This window comes from Helicoverpa armigera, chromosome 9, assembly GCF_030705265.1.
Source record: "Helicoverpa armigera isolate CAAS_96S chromosome 9, ASM3070526v1, whole genome shotgun sequence".
Lineage (NCBI taxonomy): Eukaryota > Metazoa > Arthropoda > Insecta > Lepidoptera > Noctuidae > Helicoverpa > Helicoverpa armigera.
In genome coordinates, this window is record NC_087128.1 from 8592605 (window position 1) to 8614611 (window position 22007).

At 34.4% G+C, this 22007-nt stretch overlaps 1 protein-coding gene across 2 annotated transcripts in view; it reads left to right on the forward strand.

The window, feature by feature from the left end:
* Window positions 1-2354: 2354 nt before the first annotated feature.
* The window catches only part of Ptr (Patched-related), a 37103-nt gene continuing 17450 nt past the window's right edge, over window positions 2355-22007 (forward strand). For both annotated transcript variants that reach the window (XM_021329398.3, XM_021329399.3), the window contains exon 1: window positions 2355-2628. The gene's annotated coding sequence lies outside the window, so the exon portion shown is untranslated. The remainder of the gene's footprint in view (window positions 2629-22007) is intronic.

A 22007-nucleotide genomic window follows, 5' to 3' on the forward strand; every position in this document is an offset into this window, starting at 1 on the left:
ACTTTTATTACCTTTATAAAAAATTGCAATAGACTCTGTAGAGCTTCATAAAACTTTTGTTAGGTATTTCAAGAGATAAAAAAATACACAGGTGACATTTTTATGAATTTTGAACACTAAAAATCGCTTTGGGTTTTAATTTACTTATTCCTAATAGAGCCTTTTTGTTCAAAAATTAAATATCTGAAAGTTGAATTTATCCATGTTGGAACATTTAATTTCATACCTACCTATTTTTATAAGATTTAAAAGGTTAAGGTTAAATTACTGAAAATAAAAACCTTTTTTCTCACCGTTTGAACACCCATCTTAAGACACCACGTGGGTGTCGCGACCCTGTGCACAAAATATTAAATATGATTCAACGATTACAATAAACATTATGACACAGTGTCAGTCAAGGCCAGATCCTAGTCTCCTGGCAATTCCACCAAGTAGGAAGGTCACACTTCATTCAATTCGCAATAACTGTTACCTAGTGCATTTGACGAATGCCGGGAGGAAGCATTAGTTTAATAACTCTGTCTACCTTGATTTTTTAATAAATTTATGAGTATGTACGCAGTTTGTATCAATTTTGGTCCTGATTGAGGCTGGTTAATAGCTAAAGGGATTTTTAGCCATATGATGATGAGATGATAAAGATATAGATATAGATGATAAAGAGATAGAAGTCGTGGTGGCCTAGTGGGTAAAGGACCAACCTCAAGTACGAGGGCGCGGGTTCGATCCCAGGTCAGGCAAGTACCAATGCAACTTTTCTAAGTTTGTATGTACTTTCTAAGTATATCTTAGACACCATTGGCTGTGTTTCGGATGGCACGTTAAACTGTAGGTCCCGGCTGTCATTGAACATCCTTGGCAGTCGTTACGGGTAGTCAGAAGCCAGTAAGTCTGACACCAGTCTAACCAAGGGGTATCGGGTTGCCCGGGTTACTGGGTTGAGGAGGTCAGATAGGCAGTCGCTCCTTGTAAAGCACTGGTACTCAGCTGAATCCGGTTAGACTGGAAGCCGACCCCAACATGATTGGGAAAAGGCTCGGAGGATGATGATGATGATGAGATGATAAAAATATCAATTTGGCTTTACCCTGTAGTTATACTTGCGTCGCTATTTAAATGTTCACACTTTTTCATTCTAAAACTATTTGCTATTTTTCATTTCTTCTATCGGTTCATTTTAATGTAAAGTGCAATTTTCGTGAACTTCCTGAAGGTAATTAGGTAACATCTTTATCCCACACACGCGTCTACAATGGTGTTTTAATTAAATATTTTGATTGGGAGAATATAAGAGCGACAAAACTGAACATTTAAATGAACCGAAAGAAAAAATGATTTACGTTTAACCTCCTTTTAAGAAACGGCACTGCAATATTAGGACATACACAATAGCCGCAGACAGTACAATCCGTTAGTCTTAACAAGCTGTCATAAGTTTTATCGCAGTTCAATCTCCGAAGTTGCTGACACGGATAACCACACTTTTTTACCTGTTTTTGTCCTAGAAAAAATGTTCGTTCGAAGAACTCATGATGAAATGAAGCGATTACTTCGAGCCTATACTAGTTTACCTTGTTTGAGCGCAAGTACGTTACGACTCCACCGTGGATCAGTGGGCATTTAGAGCGATATGGGTCACATAGTCAGTAACGAGACTTCGACGTAATCGATTTCACGTAACCACATTTAATAGGAGTCAACAAGACACGATTCGACCATTTGTTTTTATTCGAACATTTAAGTAAGTAAAACTTAGATTCCATAACTTAACTCGTTGAAGGCACTTCAATTCATTTCCATTTTTATGACCCTCAAAGTGGATTTGAAGGGATTAATACTGTTTTTATTTAAATCACGGAGTATTAATCTCGTATCTCATTAGCATAGCATAATAATCCCATAAAAATAAGGGCTACACTTGAAAGCCCGTATGACAACACTAAAGGAAACAAGCCACAAAGGGTAAGTATCCAGTTTCCATTAAACGAGCTCTTGATCACCTTCCACGTTTTCAAGCATATCTTTATTAGACTCGATTTCCCAACTCAATTCTATGATATCCCTTTGTCGTAAAGTGGGATATGTCAATAGAAAGCATGTAAAGAACTTTTTGACCAAGTTTTCGACTCCCACAATCTTAGCCACTTTAGTAAATCGTCACAATAATAGGCCAGGTAAAGTCGTAATGCATTTCGAAAGATTGAAGGAGAATACGTAGAATTCCACCGACAATGATACGACAAAAAATTGTGTGACAAAGTTCATAGACTCCTCTCCCGTCTCATAAAGGATTAGGGCCCTCGCAGCGGGAAGCGGTAAGTGGAGGTGGTCCTTATCTGAGACTGTTTCAACAGCGCAGTCGACGGCGTAGTGGGGTCCTCGCGCGCCACCACTTCGCGCTCCAACGCGACTCACGCAAGCCGCGCCCGCGCAACACGACCGCTACACACAAACGAGCCTTTTTCGATATTCAAATTTTAAAAATGTATTCGAATGAAGTGAGGTGAATCGATGAAAACTGTTCAGTGAATTGATAATAAGGTGAAAAAAAATATACAAGTGTTTTGGAACATATTTTAGTGAAGGATTTATTTTTGTTAAGGAGCAACCCTCTACAAATCCAAGGTAATTTTCGTTGTTTTGTTATTTTAGTTGTTTATCCGTTCGTGTGTTGCGGCAACGGCAACGGTGTCGAGGCGACTTATTGCATATTGCAGTTTCGTTACGGCTACCTATTTACAACATACGTCGTCGGAATGTCCGGTTGTAGACAAACTTTCTCGCGGGGGTTTCGCGAACCGTTTTCATATCATAACAAACATTCCTATGGTAGCATATATATAGGATACTTTACAACCATCCAATTAATAAACCGAGAGAGTGTTTTAAAGCTTATATAGTAATTAATGAGTAATAAAACAGTCTTGAAAAACGATTAATGAAAACCATGCAAAATAAAATTAATCGAATGTATTAAGGATTATTGCAATTTTGCGTTTAATGAATTTCTTAGCCTTTACATATGCTTGATTATATTCGAAGAATTATGTCGATAAATTACTTTAATACGCTTAAATAATTGTCAATTTGTTACGTGTGCTGACACGCTTTCTTGAAAGTATAATCAGATTTTTACAACAAATAAGTTATATGGACTGTTGAACAAGTAAATTGAGTCCCTTTGTGTAGTGTCACCTACTCTACGCTTATTTCATAAGTAGGGTGCTTCTGCGCAATTTTGTTTTATCTTAAGTGGTTTATTTCATCTTTTTACGTAACTAGTTCAATGTGGTATTTTTGAAATTTGTTCCTTATTTCGAATAATTCAATAAGCAGTTAAGTAAGTTTTATAAAAACCTAAATAATGAAAATCACTGCTATACGCTACAGAATTTTCATCCTTATAACTACATACCGGTCGCATACCTAGAGATTGGCATAGAAAGCTATAGAAAAAAAAACAATTAATTGTTCTCTTTTTTAATTAATCACACAATGAAGGTGAGTAATGTGTGGGAGAAAAGAAACTATATTGGTTTCATAAATCATCTCATAATGACGTTCTATTACCGACATTTTCTCAGGTTTTCCATAATAGACGGCTAGGAAAAGTTTCACTGCTTTTCTAATGCGCACATGGTTACGCGTATCCTTATGCGACAGAAATATACCTCTAGATATTTCCACTATAAGTAAAGTGAGATTTGAATGACTTTTTTACGTAAGTTATTCTTAAAATAACATCCAAAGCTATAGAGAAAATAATGTGCCTGTCTCCACGAGCGGCCATACTTGAAATGAAGCTAATGCACTCTGCCAAAAAACTAACTAGGTACATAATCTTATTTTTAATGCTATTTAAACAAGTGCAGAAAAAGTGCAGAATCTAGGATTTTAGAAAACTTTGCTTACGCTCTACTGATTTCAGCTAAGAGATTTCTTTTTAAATTATTTTATTTTCTTTATATTTTTATTGCGACTTTTTAAACCGACTTCCGAAAGAAAGATCGCACATATATTTTTTGAGACAAAAAAAGTTTTCGCTAAATTCAACTTCATATAAAGCCACTTCTAGACTGTTTTTATTCCTTTAGAAGATTCCAGTCTATTTCAACATACCGACTACATGCATACCTACGTAATAGACACTTGATATGAAACCTGAGACCACAGTACGTGGTTCTATCCCATCAGTTAGATAATAAAGAAAGTAGGTGATATCAAGTATGATCCGTGAGAACCAATGGTAACAAAAACAATTGAAGAAGGCACTGTTCCACATTTGAAAGTCTTGTTTTTTTTATTATAATGTCTTCATTTGCATTTTACACCAAAAATATTATTTATGGTCACAGGAAATTTTTAAAAACATGTAAAGCATGCTGTGTGCTTTGTGATTGACTACGACTCTTCTAACAACTTTTTTTATGTATGTTTCATGTTATAAACTTTACATTATAATAGAGATTTATTCATAAAAAAAACCAAGTTGCAACTTTCTCTTAGCCTAAAATGTTAAGAACAGCTTCTAACCGAAGATATTTTAGTCAAGGCAAGGTCATGAAAACTATGACATAGTTAAAAACAATGCTAAATGACCGTAAACTGAGACTCTTAAGGACACTAAAAGCCGAGCCAATACTATGACTCAAACTGAAAACTACGACATATTATTTAGTTAATTTTAGCTGTCCTCATTAATCGCTAATTTTCATCATTAATTGCCGATTTGCGGATGCCCAAATTTTAATTACCTACTTTTAATTCACAATATTACAATTACTTAAAGTAATTATGCAAAGCATACACTAATTACGAGGCCTTAATGCTTATTCCTGGAATTGTACCTAGTTCTTTAATTATTCAAAAACCCCGTTGTATAATAATGAAAGTCGCTAATTTAACCTGAAGTACTCATTTATTAAAGAAGTATGACTTTATTTATCAGCGTTTAGTTATTTTCATAAGTTGCAAGAAAGTCGATTAAATTAAGTAGCAATATTAATAACAATATCAATAAATAGGGGTCCATATCGAATCTAGAATCACGAGGGAAGTCCGTATCTTGAGCCATAGAAATAATCATCCCTTGGACATCTATTCTTATATGACAGGTACCTGTCGAACAAAAGATTTTTTGTAAAAAACATTTAAGGGTAGGATAGCACGTGTTTACCTGCAAAGTCAAAAAAGGCCACTATAAGGAGTATTTTTTTGCTAACCCATCGATGCCTTTTCCCTGTGCACAAAGGTGTCCAAAGTCCTAAAAGTTTTGACTTTGCGTTATAAACATTTGTAGCTCTTTGTGCGTATTTCACGTTGGAAAGATTTACATAAGAATAGTACAAAGTATGGGTGACTGATTAGCAAGGCGTGCTAAAACTGAATATGCAGGGTGCCAAAAGAAAATACTTAAAAAAATATATATGTCATAGCCACTAGACATAGTCACTTACCTACAGTCTCTTTCGAACGTTCTCGTTTCAATTATGAATTAATAGTGACGTCTGCATGTCCATATTTGTCTATGGAATCCAAAGTATTTTGAACTCTACTTCATAGTGCAGTTATTTTGGTGGTAAAGCACCTTGAATTAAATAGTTTAACTTGGGTAATTTTTGTCCATTGTCTTTATTCCGGAATACATGTCATCATGACGTTAGCTGACGTCTATTTTTTATGGATCCTAAATTTGAATGGAAACTGCATGTTTCAGCCTCATTTTGTCTGAGGACTAGCACTGTTAAACTGCGGAATGACTGTAAAATCTTGTATTTTATTAAGACGTGCATGCTTTGTCTCCATAGAATTTTAATACCAAAGATGGCTGTTATCATACGTAATATCGTGATACTTTTTAAAATATTTAATGTATTCCGTTAAAAAAAAGTTCATGTTTTTTGTTACATCCTTTTTCACGTTGCTAATGGCTTAAAAGCTTAACAAAATGACATTTAATGACATTCGTGACTATTTCATTAGCAAGAGTCTATGTTCCGAAGCCTATAGCAATGTTTTTGTTCCACCTGACCGACTCGTGGTTTGGCTGGAGTTGATGAAGCATGAAATTCGGCATCTAAAACATCTTGTGTGACTTGTTGAAACGAATTGTGTACACCGTACACTGCTTTAGGTGAACAGAGAATACAGCCGTCACGTGGTTTCTTTAAACTTTACACTGTTTGAAAACAGACGGTGTAATACGGACAGTTTGATAGATCATAACTTCTGATAAAGAGTTTCCTAGCGAAATCAAACCATCGAACGGATGTAGAGTACCTACTACATATTTTGTATCAGCGAAATATCACCCAACGTTGTTTTGTCTGTTATTCAGTGTTCAATATAACAATTAAACGCAACTAAATATGATGCAATTTTAAGTAACGTCACAGAAAGTAAGGTCAGGGTCAAAAGAACATAAATTTCTGTTTTCTTTAATCTTACTAAGGAAGCAGAATCATCACAAACATCTTTTAAATAGAAACTACAATCAAAACAAGATCAGAAATGCTAAACAATTGCTAGACACTGGAAAACAAAATGTCAACCGTCAACCAGTTCTTAATTTTAATAGCTATAACGTAACAATACAAATACGTAGAGATACCATAAAGGTTTGTAATGTCCCATACAATTAATGGAACAATACATCAACATCGGTGCCCGGGTCACGTAGTCTTACATAAATTCTGATTGGTTAGTTAAGAACACGCACACCTGTTTCGAAAACGTTAACTTCGCGAATCAAGGTTGGTGTTGTGAATTCAGAGAGATCGCCTCCGATTCTTACCGAATGTTTGGAGCATCTGTAGAGAGAATAAAAACTCCTTTTTAGGTAAAGACGGCTCCGATTTTTTTGCTCTGTCCAGTGTGTCCACTGTCCATCCCGCTTTTTTTTTCTTAGCTGAGATTTTTTTGCATAAAGAGTAATCTACACAACTTTGTAAAGAAGCAAGTTTTAACTGCAGTTTCAAATTAGAAGACAAGTGTCATTGTTTTCTTGATCTTATACCATTTGAAACACCTACGTTGACAACTTTACAGCTGAATAATTTTACGGTTCTGCAAATGTAATCAAATAACTCTAAAACTCGGTAAGGTTTAGAGAAAGGAAAGTGCAAAGGTGCCTCAGGTTTTGATATTTCAGTATCATGTATCAGAATGAGCCAATTAGCCAAAAAGATATGGTGGGTGAACGAATCTCATCTATTGCCGTACTTGCGAAAATAATCAATTTCTGAATATCTCGATTGCTAATTAATACCTAATACATATAAATTGAATATTCTGATTAAAATTGGTTAATATTACTTAAATAATTATTGCAAATGAAATAAACTGCACAGACGTGTATTTAAAATGCACTTTACTTCGTTCTATCGTTATGCAATTTCGTAAAAGTGAATGAACTTTGCAACGGCCTCTGCAGTGGGCGTCAAATAACTTCGATCTTTGCATACATGTAAACTAAGCTGTTTGTGTGTATAACAAGTAAAAGTATGTATTTAAGTATTTTAGCCAATCAGGTTGATTCACTTTGACCCCGCATTTCTCTTCCGCTAAAATGATCGTAGCATAACATTTGTATAATATCTGTTAAATAGTTAAGTTAACTTTTCTGTTACTTCATAAAAGCAATAGTTTTGAGTTATACATAAGAATGACGTAGATTACAGTTGCCAGATATTAAAGGAAAAGATGACTTTCTTCCTTACAATTAAGGATAACTAAGTTAACCTTACGGATTTATGGTACGATAAAATATTTTTCATACATAGCAAAAATTTTCCTGTTACGAAATGTTTACTGCAATGTATAATTAAACTCTAATGAACTTTTAAATTCATTGTCACCTCTACCTAAAATTTACATCCATAAATATAAATCTCTTACATGATATTTGGCACATTATCCTTATTTGACCATTCTCTTCATACAAGACTTACATTTCTCTGCACAACCTCGCAGCAAATATCAAGTTATACAAATAAGCAATACCTGGCAGGTAACATTTTAAAAGACTAGTTTATTTGCAACATAGTGAACGTTCAAATTGCTTAATAAATAGCGAAATAAGATCACAATGTCCGTCTGCTCACAGTATTTATTTGATCGTTCGTGCGAAAAGACTGGCAGCCATTAAATAAGAGGAATATTTTCTTCTAGACTTTTATTGCGTTTGAACTTCGAACTCCGAAATGAAAACTGGAAAAATCTCTGATTTGTTAGATATGGAAATATTTGATCGTGGCTATTTTTCATTATCTCTGATGATGTTAGAAACGAGCCTGAGGTAGATAAATGGTGAAAAAATTTCTAGTTTCCTTATTAAAATTTGCTGTAAAATTTCTAGTTCAAAGTGTGTACCAGGCTGAGATATTCCTTAAAGTCTACCTCCCAAATTAACCCTAACTTAGTCTTGGTTTATTGTCTATTTATTAATAATTTGCTTATTATGAATTTTAACGAATTTTCCTTTAACGGTATCCCCTACCTTAATTATGGTCTTATTGAAAATACATAAAGTGAATGTTCTCAGAACCCTTAGTAACGGGCTTATGATTCCGTTTTGTATCAATGTTAATTCAATCAGTACGGTACTTCGGGGAAAAAACTTTTTGGATCGCGAACTTTTTTCCATAACTGCATGACTTGTGTTTATTTACCATTCATTTTATTATTAAATATGTATTTTTCATTCATTTGCCTTGATATTGTGAATTGTTGTAAAATAGCTCAGCATTTATGTATTTATTAATTAATTAATTAATTTGACGTTGTAGAATAGGAAATTTTATTCGCCATCATGTTAGGAATAAGAATATAATTATAAAAAATAAGAGAGAATGCATAAAAAATTGTGCATTTCATATCACACGAATGTCAATTCACGTGTGATTGCACCGTATGCGTGACGCTTACAAGGGTCCTATTCTTTTCTTAAGATGGCAATCTTCAGTATGTTAAAACCAGTGTTGGGCAAATCAACTAATTTATTCAATCAATTGATCAATCATGATTGATCTAATCATGATTATTTTAGTCATGACTAATTTAATCATAACTAACGAGATCAATCATTAGTATGACTAAATTCGTTAATCGCAAATCATCAATCATTAGTTTTAATCATGAATGTATGACTAAGCTCGATGCACAGGTGTTGGTACACTTCACATACAGGGTGTAAGGATCAGCTGACCGAAGTCTCAGACCATCATCTTGAGTAAAGTACAGAAGGAATCAGGTTCAGGTAAAATATTAAAGTCGGCTGCTAATTTTGTAAAGAAAGGCCAATTTTTTTTCTTTTCTGAGAAAAAAAATCCTTCAGTACGTTACTTAGGATGATGGTCTGAGTCCATGGTTTTAGTTTGGTAAGCCATCCTTTATACTTACCCTATATTATATAGCTTTCTTAAAATATATTATTTGTGTTTATAAAGTTCAATTCAGTTACGCTGAGATGATAATTAAATAAATAAAATAATACAAGTATAATTTAGTTAGTCTTATAATCGTTAAAGCAATACGATAACAGTAACGTTTTGTGTGCAATTCAATATTTGTTAAGATGCAGAAAAATATTTTATTTTACCCGGTATGAAAAAATATCAATCATAAATAAATAATCATGATTATTTGATTAAGATTAAAACTAATCAATCGTTAGTCATCACCTCGTGATTAAACTAAATAATCATTAGTCTTCAATCATAACTAACACATTCAATCATTAGTCATCAATCATTAGTTAACTAAATTTTGCCCAACACTGGTTAAAACATAATGAAACATCAAAGAATTTTAAAAACTTTTCTAAAGGGCACCTTTCTAAAACAGTGGTACCTTTGTATTTTATGAAGATTCGCGGGCAAAACCCAACTAAACTACATATAACGTTAATACAAATACCTGTGAATACGTAGAGCGTACAATTGCGTACTGTTCCGTTTTGCTAACGTATAAGTGCCGTACTTGCTTCGTCAAAATACGTGTAACTCATACCGTTAGGTAATAACCCAGTAATTATGTAACACTATTGTTTTTGTTATAAATCCGGATCTGCAGTCGCATCCCAGACTGCATTGTTTGATGTTGTTTTTATTTTAAGCATGTATTGTGTAAGATGTCTCGTTTTATAGGAATTCAGAAATTAAAGTTACATTGTGTGAGATGGCGGCAGAATATTTCTTGAATTTAAGATGCATTGTTTTTTATACATTAGGTATTTATTTTAAAAGGAATCCATGAGTATTTGAGGTTCATTGGAAGTAGGTAAAGCGCTTTTGTTATAAGCTTTATTCATCACTTGTATTCTTTGTATATTTTGCTTCAAATGTTCTTGAACTTATGTTGAAGACGACTTTGAACTTTGAACAATTAACTACATATGTACTTAAATATAAGTTATAAAAGGACACGATATGCTATGCGAAACATCTGTGTATAAGTAACTAAGAGGAGACAAATATGCAGAAATTAGATATTAAATATCGATAAAATTCATAAGACACGAGTTCAAGGTCAACCCTTACGTTTATGAATTTTAATGAGACATCAATTTATAAGAAGCTGATTTGCATTTAGGCTTAGTAAAAAAAATACACGAGTCTTTAGTAAGGTACTGTCAATGTAAAGTCCCCGATATAAAAACTCGATAATACTCGGAGTAATAAATTCTTACAAGGTTTACATATGTTTTATGGAGATGACAGTTTTATATAAATATGAATAAAATAATAAAACCTCCTTTTTTATTAATGGCTCTTGAGAACAGAAGTGACACTTAGTCATTTTCGCAGACTTGAAAAAATCGCAGTAATTTTATTGTTACGCGGAAAGCTTAAGTACTTGCCTGCTGTAGGTATATCCGTATAGCACCTGTGTTAATACATATATTGGATTATGCCTTTGATTCGTTGTCAATTAATCAAAAATAATAAGCATCTTCTACTAACACTAAATAAATAATTATGCGGTAAATTGTAAGATAACATAGGCCCATAAACATGATATTCAAAAGTTCGTAAATACTCGTAGTCACTTACTTGTGTACATAGAAACATAACACAGACCTGTCATACGATGTAAGCTATTTCGACTATTATACCACCGCGTATGTCTAACCAAAATAAATTAATATTAACTCCAAATGTAAATTAAAAAAGCCCTTAGATGTAAATAATCAACATTCAGCAAGGCCACACAATAATCTGCATGGCTATACTTTGTAAACTGAAATAATTCCAGCCATTCGATTTGATCTCGAATACGTGCCGATTTCGCCTCAACTCGATTGCTCGTATTTATTCGATTAATAAGGACGACTGGTGACATTACTGGGTAATCGATATTTATCGAAGGTAAACAAGACACTACACTATGGTACCATGAAGTATGATACTATGGTAAACTCTACTCATTGATATCAATCACCTACTTCCTAACTATGAATGCGCAAATTAGTTGGTTGAAGCTTTAACGGCAAAACGGCTGAATCGATTGAAATGACATTTGGTGTGAAGATGGTTGGGGATTGTAGTGATGGTTGTCGGATATTTACTGGTTGCTGGAAATTGTGCCAAGATGCAAAGGTGAAGCCGTAGGAAGCAGCTAGTTTAAGTTTACACGGAAGCTCAAAACAAGGGAAGTAATTAATGCGCTATAAGTTTTCATATAAACTTGTAATTAATTGTCACCAGTCGTTGGTTAGTGCTCCCCGAAGGGCAACGCCTTTCGGTATTTTGACGTCATAATTATAAACAAAAAAAAAACTTCGTAAAAGTCTCGGAATAAAGTTCGATGCCTAGTTTCCATGACCTTTAGTTAAGACAATTTAATAATAACGGGAGTCACTTTCACTCTTTTCCATAATTATGTCTTAATGTCATTATTTGCAGAAGGTCGCTCTTTAAGAAATGTTAAAAATTCAATTCATGATTCATATACATTACATACATTACATATTAACGGAAAGTTCAAAACGAATGGATTTTGGAAAACATTTTCATGAGAGTTATTTGACACATTCTACATTTGAATTTTTACATTCAAACTCATTCATTTGTTTTGTTCATTTGTCCTTTTGGTATCTACAATAATAACCGCAAAAATATCCCATAGGCATGTACTATAGAGGTAAATATCATGGTACAATTTCACGCTTGCTTACTTTTCGATCGCAGTCGGATAAACATGCGATGTCGATCCGAAACAATGACAGATCTAGATAACCGATCAATGTAGGTTCGAACAATCAGATTATTTCATAAAACACGCCATATTTTACATGCAATCAAAATAAAACTATGAATGTTTCGGCTACGCATATACATATGTTATTGAGAGCAATTGCTTTGGCGGCTATGTTAGAACGGTTATTTTTACCGATATTGTCAATGTCGGACGTAATTTCAGAAATAACCTGGATATTTGAGGAAAATGAAATGGAAAACCAGACATAAAAGGGTCCGAGATTCAACCTTAACAAACTTAGGGGAATAAGCGAACCCCTACCGATTTAGCGTAGTTTTTTGAATCATTTATTAATTACGTTTAGATCAATAAGAATACATTCTTATTAATTCAAAAGTATTTGTTTATCTTTTAACTAAATCCATCAAAAAAATTGAAGGCTTTTCCGTTATCAAAAACCCTTCATCTAATTAATAAAACAAAGTTATTTATCTTTGAGAATAAGTAGTGGAATAATAATATAACCAGAAGTAAGAATAAAGGTGTTGACTGACCTGTATCATTTGTACATTGTGTAATATGTTACGTAGAAAACATTCAGAGAGCATCAAGTACTGCCGTCTACTTATAACATAAGGTATAGGCAAGTCAGTGTTTACCTTTATATGGACTTCGACCAAAGGCCCTTGACTATTACAAAATAAAAGCAGTTACAGGTATTTACGTTTTGTTTTTATTTAGGTATGTTCTACCTACTTGTGGTACTTTTAGACTCATAATAAATCGTAATTCAATAAATTTTGATGTTTTATTAAAATAGCTGAATAAAGCTGTACAAAATCATTGCCTATAGGTAATAGTACCCGTGTCTCAATATAATAAAAAAGTATTTAGACGTTTCTTGTACTGAGTGTAATATTTATTCCAATTGATATAAATGGTTAATGTTTGATTTATTGACAATTCATAAACTGCATGTAAAGTCAAGGTCTCTTAGGCGTCGTCCTAATGAGGGTTTTCCAAAATGGCGTCCACGAGGTGGCAGCACCGAGTCGTCAGGTCCAGGTACCGTTTAAAGTGCTTTTGTTTACTATGAACCGTGAACGATTTTTGTGATTTTTTATTGTATAATTAAAGAAGTGCATTATTGTTTAACAATTGCGGTTGAGTAGATAAAAAACTAAATCATATTGTGTAAACAAATTCTAGTACATTACGTTATCTACCTTTCAATGAGCTTTTCCTTAGTACCAGTGACTTTTGCACCCCTCTTTCTGAGCTCAATTTTTAGTTCGGAAACCTTATTCCGACCGTAGTCCATAATAAAATCAATAAACACTTCCAATATAATAGAATTTCAATAAGCAATAAGTTCGGACCCTACAATTCCATACTATTTGACAGCTGCTTGGACCAGACGCATACGTGGCGCCACCCGGTGGCAGAAAAAAGAGAGAAAACCCTCATTGGCAGAAATCGCGCGATGGCGCGATGCGTTTTTCATCTAAGACGTCGCACATAGGGGTATTTGATCAATAAAGTCGATCAAAATTATTTATCTGCTATAATTTATTTATTGGCATTAAAATGTACTCAAAAAGTAAAAAAAAAACTATTTTGATTTATTTTTTAACAGGAATTTGAAATAAGTGTAAAAAAAATAATTTGTCTCTATTTGTTTATTGCAATCTTTAACAATTTAGACGTATTAATTAAAAACTTATAAACTAATACATTATTAAATTAATTAAATCGCTTATAACTACTCTTCTTCATCTGAATCATGTTCACTATCTTCTGCATTCTCTTTATCCTTATCAACTTCGTAGGACATTAACATTTCCCTAGTTTCTAGTTTAAAATTTATTGATTTTTTAGTCACTTTTCGTCTAATACTTGTCAAATATGGGTCTGAAGTTAATAATAATCTATTTAAGACATCTATATTACAGTCAGTTCTACTGAATTTTCTTGCATATTGTTCCCTGAATTTTCGAAAATGTTTATTACGAGCCTCTGCAGCTTCTTCTGATAAGGCCCCTATTGGTAGTATGGCGTGTCTAATAACTGTAGGCCCATGTATTAAAATAATAATGCTTGTAACTGAATTTCTGCACACGTTTCAGTGACCCTATAAGACTCGGCATTTGGATAGCAATCTTGTTTTGCTTTTTGTAAAATGGAATAGCACGGATATAGTTTTTTAGAACTTTCTCTAATTATTTCGTACTGCTTTCTTGTTAATGCAGCTTCCACAAATATAGACAAAGCCTGACTTGGCGATAGTTGCTTAATTTTTGCTTCAGGAGTTGCGCTCTTTCTGAAAGCTTCACGATATTTCCGACCACGTGCTGGGGATGCCATAATATCTTTTATCACGTATGCACATCCACATTTCCTTTATCACGAAGCGCCATTTGACCTGCATAAATTAGTGTATCTGCTTCATTTTTGCCTCGTAAATGTGATGTCTTCCGACGCTTACTGCAGTCTGTTAGTTCCGCGAACTCTTTGCTTGGCCGACCCGGGGATTTTTCAATATTATTTTTTTTTTCGGTATTTCAAGAGTGCCTTGTAACCAATCATGGTAATTTTTCAAAAATACACTTTCTGTTCGCTTTGCTGTCTGCCACTTAGACTTCATTTCAGACTTGAGACGAGAAAATGTTTGAATAAACTATGATTTTTGATCAGTTGGGAATGAAGAGTCATTAATTATTTCAAACTCCAATAAATCCAACTTTTTTCCGAAATCTGGTTCAGTATATTCCCTCGATTTTCGGAAAACATAATTTCGCGTCACGACCTTTGTACCAGAAGACCCTACAACAAGAGAAATCTGAAATTAACTTAAGTGACCGCAAAATAAAGTTTGTTTTTGTAAATACCACATGCACTTAATTTTCAAAATGTTTTCATTTTGGCACATGTTGGCAGCTATTTTCTTTTTAAATTTCTAATATGCATATCTAACAACAGGATGAAAAAAGAATTTGACCCGGGAAAAGTCCGGAAATACAACAAAAAGACTTTGAAATATTGGAAAAGGCTAAAATCGACTCATCTTTTTAATGTACCCCATAAAAGATGGAGTAAATAATTGTTAAAGGTATATATTACAAAAAAAATAGTGATATAAATTTTACATACCTTGTTCTGCACCGTCCATAACTAAAATATGATTTATACCGAGTAATCTAACTGTCACGCTTATTTTTAACAATTAAGTTAACTCACTTTCACTGGGTATTAAGTTCGTGCGATCAAGCTTGCGTTAGAAAGACGACTGATTGTGAACGGAATTTTAGCAAGAACAAAAGAGAGTCGAGCGGTTTATTGTCCCCCCGACCCTACCGTTTTGCCAGGTAGCAAAAACTACCTTCTATGAATACTTTGTAATATTCGACTTTTGATCGATTTTTTGGGTTAAATACTCCTATGTGCGTCGTCCCAATTGACAGCGATCGCACGATGACACGATGCGTTCTCGTCATGCGATGAGTTCAAACATACAGATTTCATCAGTGGTTCCGAGGTTCAAATAGGACACTATTTGAACCTCGGAACCTCGCAAGTGAGATCGTGAGATGAAAAACGCATCGCGCCATCGCGCGATCGCTGCCAATTAGGACGACGCCTTAAGCTGTACTTAATAGCTTTATCAGATGGAATTTTAAAACAGTTAACGACTATACCCTACAAATCACATTCAATGATAAATTGGTTACCTACTTAAGTTAGTCACCAAGTATAGCAATGTTCATTGAAACGACTCATAAGATGATTATTATTTAAATACTTGTACTTAAGTGTTATAAATGATGGTCTACAGAAAAATATGATTACTTCAATGATTTATTCAAGTCACATATGAATATTTTCAATAGAACGGAAAATGGAAAAGAACGATGTTGAGCAAAGGCCACTTCAAAAAGAGAGGGTTTTATTATATTTATTTTTCTTTAGTTCAAACACTTTCTGTAAGACAACTTGGAAAGTATGAAGTCTTTGAAAAATAACATAGAATTCTGTCCTGAATATTCCTAAAATCTTTGTAGCTTCAATAAACGAGTACCAGTCAAATTGCACAAAGATTGATGACCTGTGCCAAATTTATAGCCTCCACTATAAATATTTATCGACGAACTAGGCCCAGAATGTATTCAAAACAATTTGGCATTCAAGTGATGCGTCTATCGTAAATTATGTAATCATTGGCGGCTTCAAATGCAAATAAACCTTATTATAATTATACTGTCTAGTCAGTAACTTAAGTTTCGTAAAAACCTAGTTAACTGTATGTATACCTATAGTTAAGAACCTGCTGCCTTGTGTATGTTCAACTGAAACAGATGAACTACGAAACACTATGATTTCAGAACGCCGCTGTCGATGGACTTTTATATTGAGTCCGAACTTAATTGTTATACGATACAAAGTGTAGGAGTACGGTAGACTGCACATCAGTGGTAACTGTCATGCACCTTAACTCAATAGTAATAAGTACGATTTTCCTATAAAACTGTTACCACTGACTATAAAGTTAATACTTCTTTTGTTTTTAATATCTCAATTAACACGTATGCAGTCGCGGTAGTTCACTAGTATTATAACAAAGGTCGACGAGTGATCGGCGTAGCATATGATCAATTTCCTGAAAAATTACGCGAATTAATTTGGCGTGTAAATTGCTCAACATTATAGCCAAAGTTTTGATGATTCAACTGATTTAGTGAGCAATTGTTTCTAGTTTTTCTACAAAGATCGAATGTGTGCTAGAACTGAAGCGAATATAATCGATTTGTTTTAAAAATCGTGCAGAAAGATGATAGAATCATATTTAGATCATTTGGTACTTCCTAGGCTTCGCACCTATTGTGATATGTCTATAGACATAGCTTGAGTATTATTTAAAGTAACTACCAGTAACTTATGAGGGAAAATTCTAGACACAATATGCTGAAATCGTTATAAAAGGCACACCTGACTCCTTGACAGACTTTGATATTAAAGGTTTATCATTATAAATATTAAAATTACTTACAAACATAACCAATTACATTAAGTGAGCGTAAAATACTGAGTACTAGGTAATTTATGATCAAACGCCTGTATTGCATATATGAGATAAGATTAATTAAGAACTTGCTAGAAGTTGGAACTAAATAGCTTATGCCCTTTTCAGTAAAACCTGTCTTCTCAAGAGATCAAGTTATCTTGATCTCCCAAGTTTAAGTTACCACTTGATTGAACCGATTAACTTACAAATTCAGAAACTTGTTTATCTGTATTTCGCAAGCTTGGCAAACGGACATCTAGACGTGACAGTGTGTTAAGCCAACTTCGAGTAAAGATTAGAGTATCACATAACAAAGTTTCCAAGAAAAAAACTGTAAGAATTGAGGTCAGTTACATTAAAATATGCACATAACGAAATTAATGTAATGATGCTGCTCAATTTTATATTTATTCAAAATAAAATTGGCAATATCTAATTGCTTCAATAAGAATTTCAGTTTCACGCTTAAGCAATTAAAAAAAGATTTTCTGCCAACTTAAAATTAGTAAAATGAATCACAAAACTCGTAATTGATTCTGACCCCTTAAAAACATCCGCGGCCTAGCAGGAACATGGTGGGTTTTAGAAATTAAGAGTCTGACACTCAATTACGGTGCACCCACAGCAAGACTGATGATTTTCCACCAAAAAAAGCTCAAATAACAGAACGTGAAACTTAAAGTAATTCTCATTACAATCGTAATTTACTATGTCGGAGAAATAATACATTGTGGTTACCGTGTTTAAAGTGAGCGATTAGCGACCAAGCGGTGTTCAGTTACATCACAATATTGCAGTATCGGCGACGGTGTCGACCGCGGCTTGCGACACCGCTTATTAACCGTCCCGCCGACAATATCTTCCTGGACAACACTAATACAGGGCCGAATCTGGAGCCCTAAGATTATAGGGTCTTGAAAAAGTCTATAATCGAAGTGCAATGTGCTCTGTATGCTTTTAGGATTAGGAAACTAATTGGGACTTAAAGTAGTAGCAAGTAGTTGAAAATTCGAAAAAGTTCTGTAGTACCTATCATTGCCGATAGATTGTTTTATTTAGAAAACGAGAAAATCCAATAATCGCACATATGTATTTTGGGAGCATAAAAGGCTGGACAATGCCTAAAATGTAGGTAATTTATTTTACCTGAAGATGTTATTGCCAATTGGGTACCAGACACCTGACAGCGTAGCCAAGACAAATTTCTCACCGCAAGTGACATCGTTGTGTTAATTAGTCACAGAAATATGAACGCTTTTGTAAGTAAAAATACCAGGAAAGTATAACAAAGAAGCGGCTAGCTGTCTCATTGTTTTTGTGTAAACTGTTTGGTAAAATATCTTGACGAACTTAATGGTACTTTTGAAATATGAAGTTGCAATTTTGAGCATATTTTTTAAGTCTTATGGGAAAATGGTTAACATTTCAGGTCAAGATCAGCTTTGAGTATTAAATATGCAATTTTGAAAGGCATTTTGAACAGTACTGTTAATATTCTCAAAATATGGCACTTGTGATGAAGAAAATGAACGGAAATAGAACGTAGTTTGGCGTAGTGGCAAGTAACAAGCGGAAACGCTCGGTGGATCGAATGTGCTGTAACCAGAGTTATCGCAACGCTGCTGTTGCAATCGACGGCACACATAACCGATGGCCGTAAGCTTCACATTCTGCAATGAAAGGCATCTGCCAGATTACACATAAATTATTTATAAATAATACAGCAGCCGATGAAATAGACTGGTATGCAAAAAGGCGATGACTTTCAAAAGATTTTTTGCGCAACAAAATATACGTTTTAGTAAGACACACTCAGAGATAACGACGGAACTGCAATTGGTTCAAATCATTATAGTTATTTTATTTACAAGATTGGAACTCGAGTCGTTGTTATTATGGAGACTAGAAAATGCCGCGACAAAACAAAGAAAGGTACAAATAACATACATAACTGAGGTTATCTTACATAACGTATTACGAACAATGGACACAAATTCTCTAAAGTTCGGGTCACCGCGTCTTCTTGGAAATCGCGTGCGCCGGTCGTAGGTCAGACAGGACGACTTTCATTGTGGGCGTAGAAATTACAATTTACATGGACAAAGGCTAATAGTTGTTAATTGTGTAAACGGTGGACCAAATTATGAATTAAGGAACGTTTGAATTCGAACGTAGTTGGTGAATGCACTACACGCATGACTTAGTCGAAACCCGACATCTTTGTCCGGTATTTCAATTGAACACGTGCCATTCTAGAACTTTGCTACTTTCATAAAAAACATTGATAACATCCAATAAATACTTTCATAACGTGATTAGTTTGTGTGAAGTACATAATAATTTAGACATATTGTACATACACCGAGGATAGAAAGCGACTGCATGCATGCGATGATGCGCGCGTCGACACGCGACGGCGCGGGCGCATCGCTCTATCGCATCGCGATTAAGAATAATTGCAGCGAAACAAACAAAGCACAATCATCGTATGTCAGATGTAAACTAACGAACATTGCTAGAGACAATAGAGTTTCGAAAGCAACATCGTTATTGACACAAATAATGAGATCTCGTTTGGACATTGTAAACACCTTAAAAAAATATTAGTCAATATCAATTAAAATGTGAAAGCATGATACTGTTCAATTATTTGCGGTAATTAGAGCTGCTTTTATGAAAGTTAACAGAAAGTAACCACGATTATTAATCCGGTTAGCCATGCAAGTACCCTGTAAGTAGGCGCCTATTCAAGATCATTCAAACCAGACGTACTGAATACTGCAACCCACTTGGAGAACATGACGTTCATTTTGAATATGAGGAGGAAAGACGTTAAAATTTTGTAAAGGAAATTCGAATAAAAAATAACGACTTCCATATTTAGAAAAGGACATGGCAACGTGGCTAGCGGAGCATAACAATAGTCTACAATTAGTGTTACGGAAGCGTTTGGTGGATGAGGAAAGCCCATCACTGCGGAGCCTCGAGGCAACCTCGTGTGCTCCATTTGCCTCGACTCAGACACGACCCAGCCTTCGAGGCGGCCTCGTTCCATTGACTGTGCCGTCATTAGAAAATTTAGGTGTCGTTGTCGCTGTAAAAGGCACGAAAGTAAATAGTTCAACAAAACGCTGCATGCTAAAAAAGATAATTGCAAAGCGGTCTCGTTGTATAAAAACTGATCAGTTTTAATGAATTTGCTTCTACAAAATAACTTCGGTTTTGCGTTTGCGTAATATAATGAAGTACTCACGTTGAATAATTGGATCACTTTGTATTAAAGCGTGAGATTAAGCAATAAAGAATCAATATTATTGGGTTTTTAGAGCTTTGAGGCTGTGACCTTCCACATAACTATCTCTGTCTAATGGTAGGTAACGACAGTGCAATACTTAACTGCCGCAGATTACCTGTTTAGTGCCCTTGCGCATGCAATATTGTAACTTCTGTCTAAATCCTTCATGATACAAGGCCGAAATTAAAACTTATGCTTGAGATAGGATGTGCGTGAGTTGCGTGAAAATTACGGGTATGTTTTTCGTTTATTAACAGTTTTAGCAGTCGTAATTTTTTGACTTTTGACTGAATTGATATTTCTGAGACCACGTAGTGGCAATTAATGTTTTTTTATCAGTGCCATGTGAACATTATCATTTGGAACCCTGACTCTTATTTCCCTCACGTAAAGGACGAACTTTGTAACATGGTAAGTATTATGTAAAATTATAATACATCTTTGCATGAAGAATGTTTTAAATGCGGTTTCTTGCGTGTTCTGCGTAGCACCGTTGTGTGACAAGAATCATGTACTAAACAGATTACTTGAAGCAATAATTGAAAATTTAATAATTTTCACATTATGAAACATGCTGTCAGGGGGCGTAACGTGACCCAAAAACAAGACTTTTGATGTGACATTATGGGTTAAATAAGTACCTTTTGTATGTAATTTGCTCTTAACCATTTTGAGAAATAAAGTTTCATATTTTTAATCTACATTAAGGCAAGGAACAATAGCGTCATATGCACTTTAAGATTGGTAAATATATCTTCAAATCCCGACGTGCCAGAGCCAGTCCTTTTTTTTAACGACGTCAAAAATCATCAAATGACCCCTCCCGTTGTGGATTAGCAGCGATGAGAAAGTGTCAGACTAAAAACCGTCGTGTTCCGTCGTAGGCCTTTTATAAGCCATGGCCGCGGTAACTCTTTCGAACAATCCCGCAGCCTGCCAGAGCAAGTCTGTGTTCTAGAATTCTAAGAAATTATATGTGTTACCTTGGTGACAAAAAATAATTGTAGACCACTATAATTAACATTCGCAGTTAGAGCAAAATTATGATTAGACCGTTAGTTACATCTCAACAGCAAGTTAGTTAATATTGCGTGCGTATAATACGCGTTAAGACAGCCCCGGCCGGTCGGCAGGAACGAGGTAACACCGCAGATGACACTATGACCCTAATCTTACATAATTTAGTTATTAAACCTGTTAGGCATATTATTTTATAACTTAGCTTCTTTGCTGGCAATCAACTGCGTGGTGCTGAGATTTTTCACATTAACACAAACATTATTTTTTTAATTTATGTACGAGATAATTAATGTTAAAACTAAATTAGTACATATTACATAATGTAGTTAAAAATACAGACGCAAAAATTAGAATTGCTCGTTTCAGGGGTTTGTTTTCAACTATGCGTCTCTAATCGAATTATTGTGTTTGAAAATGTTTTCTTCGCGCAAA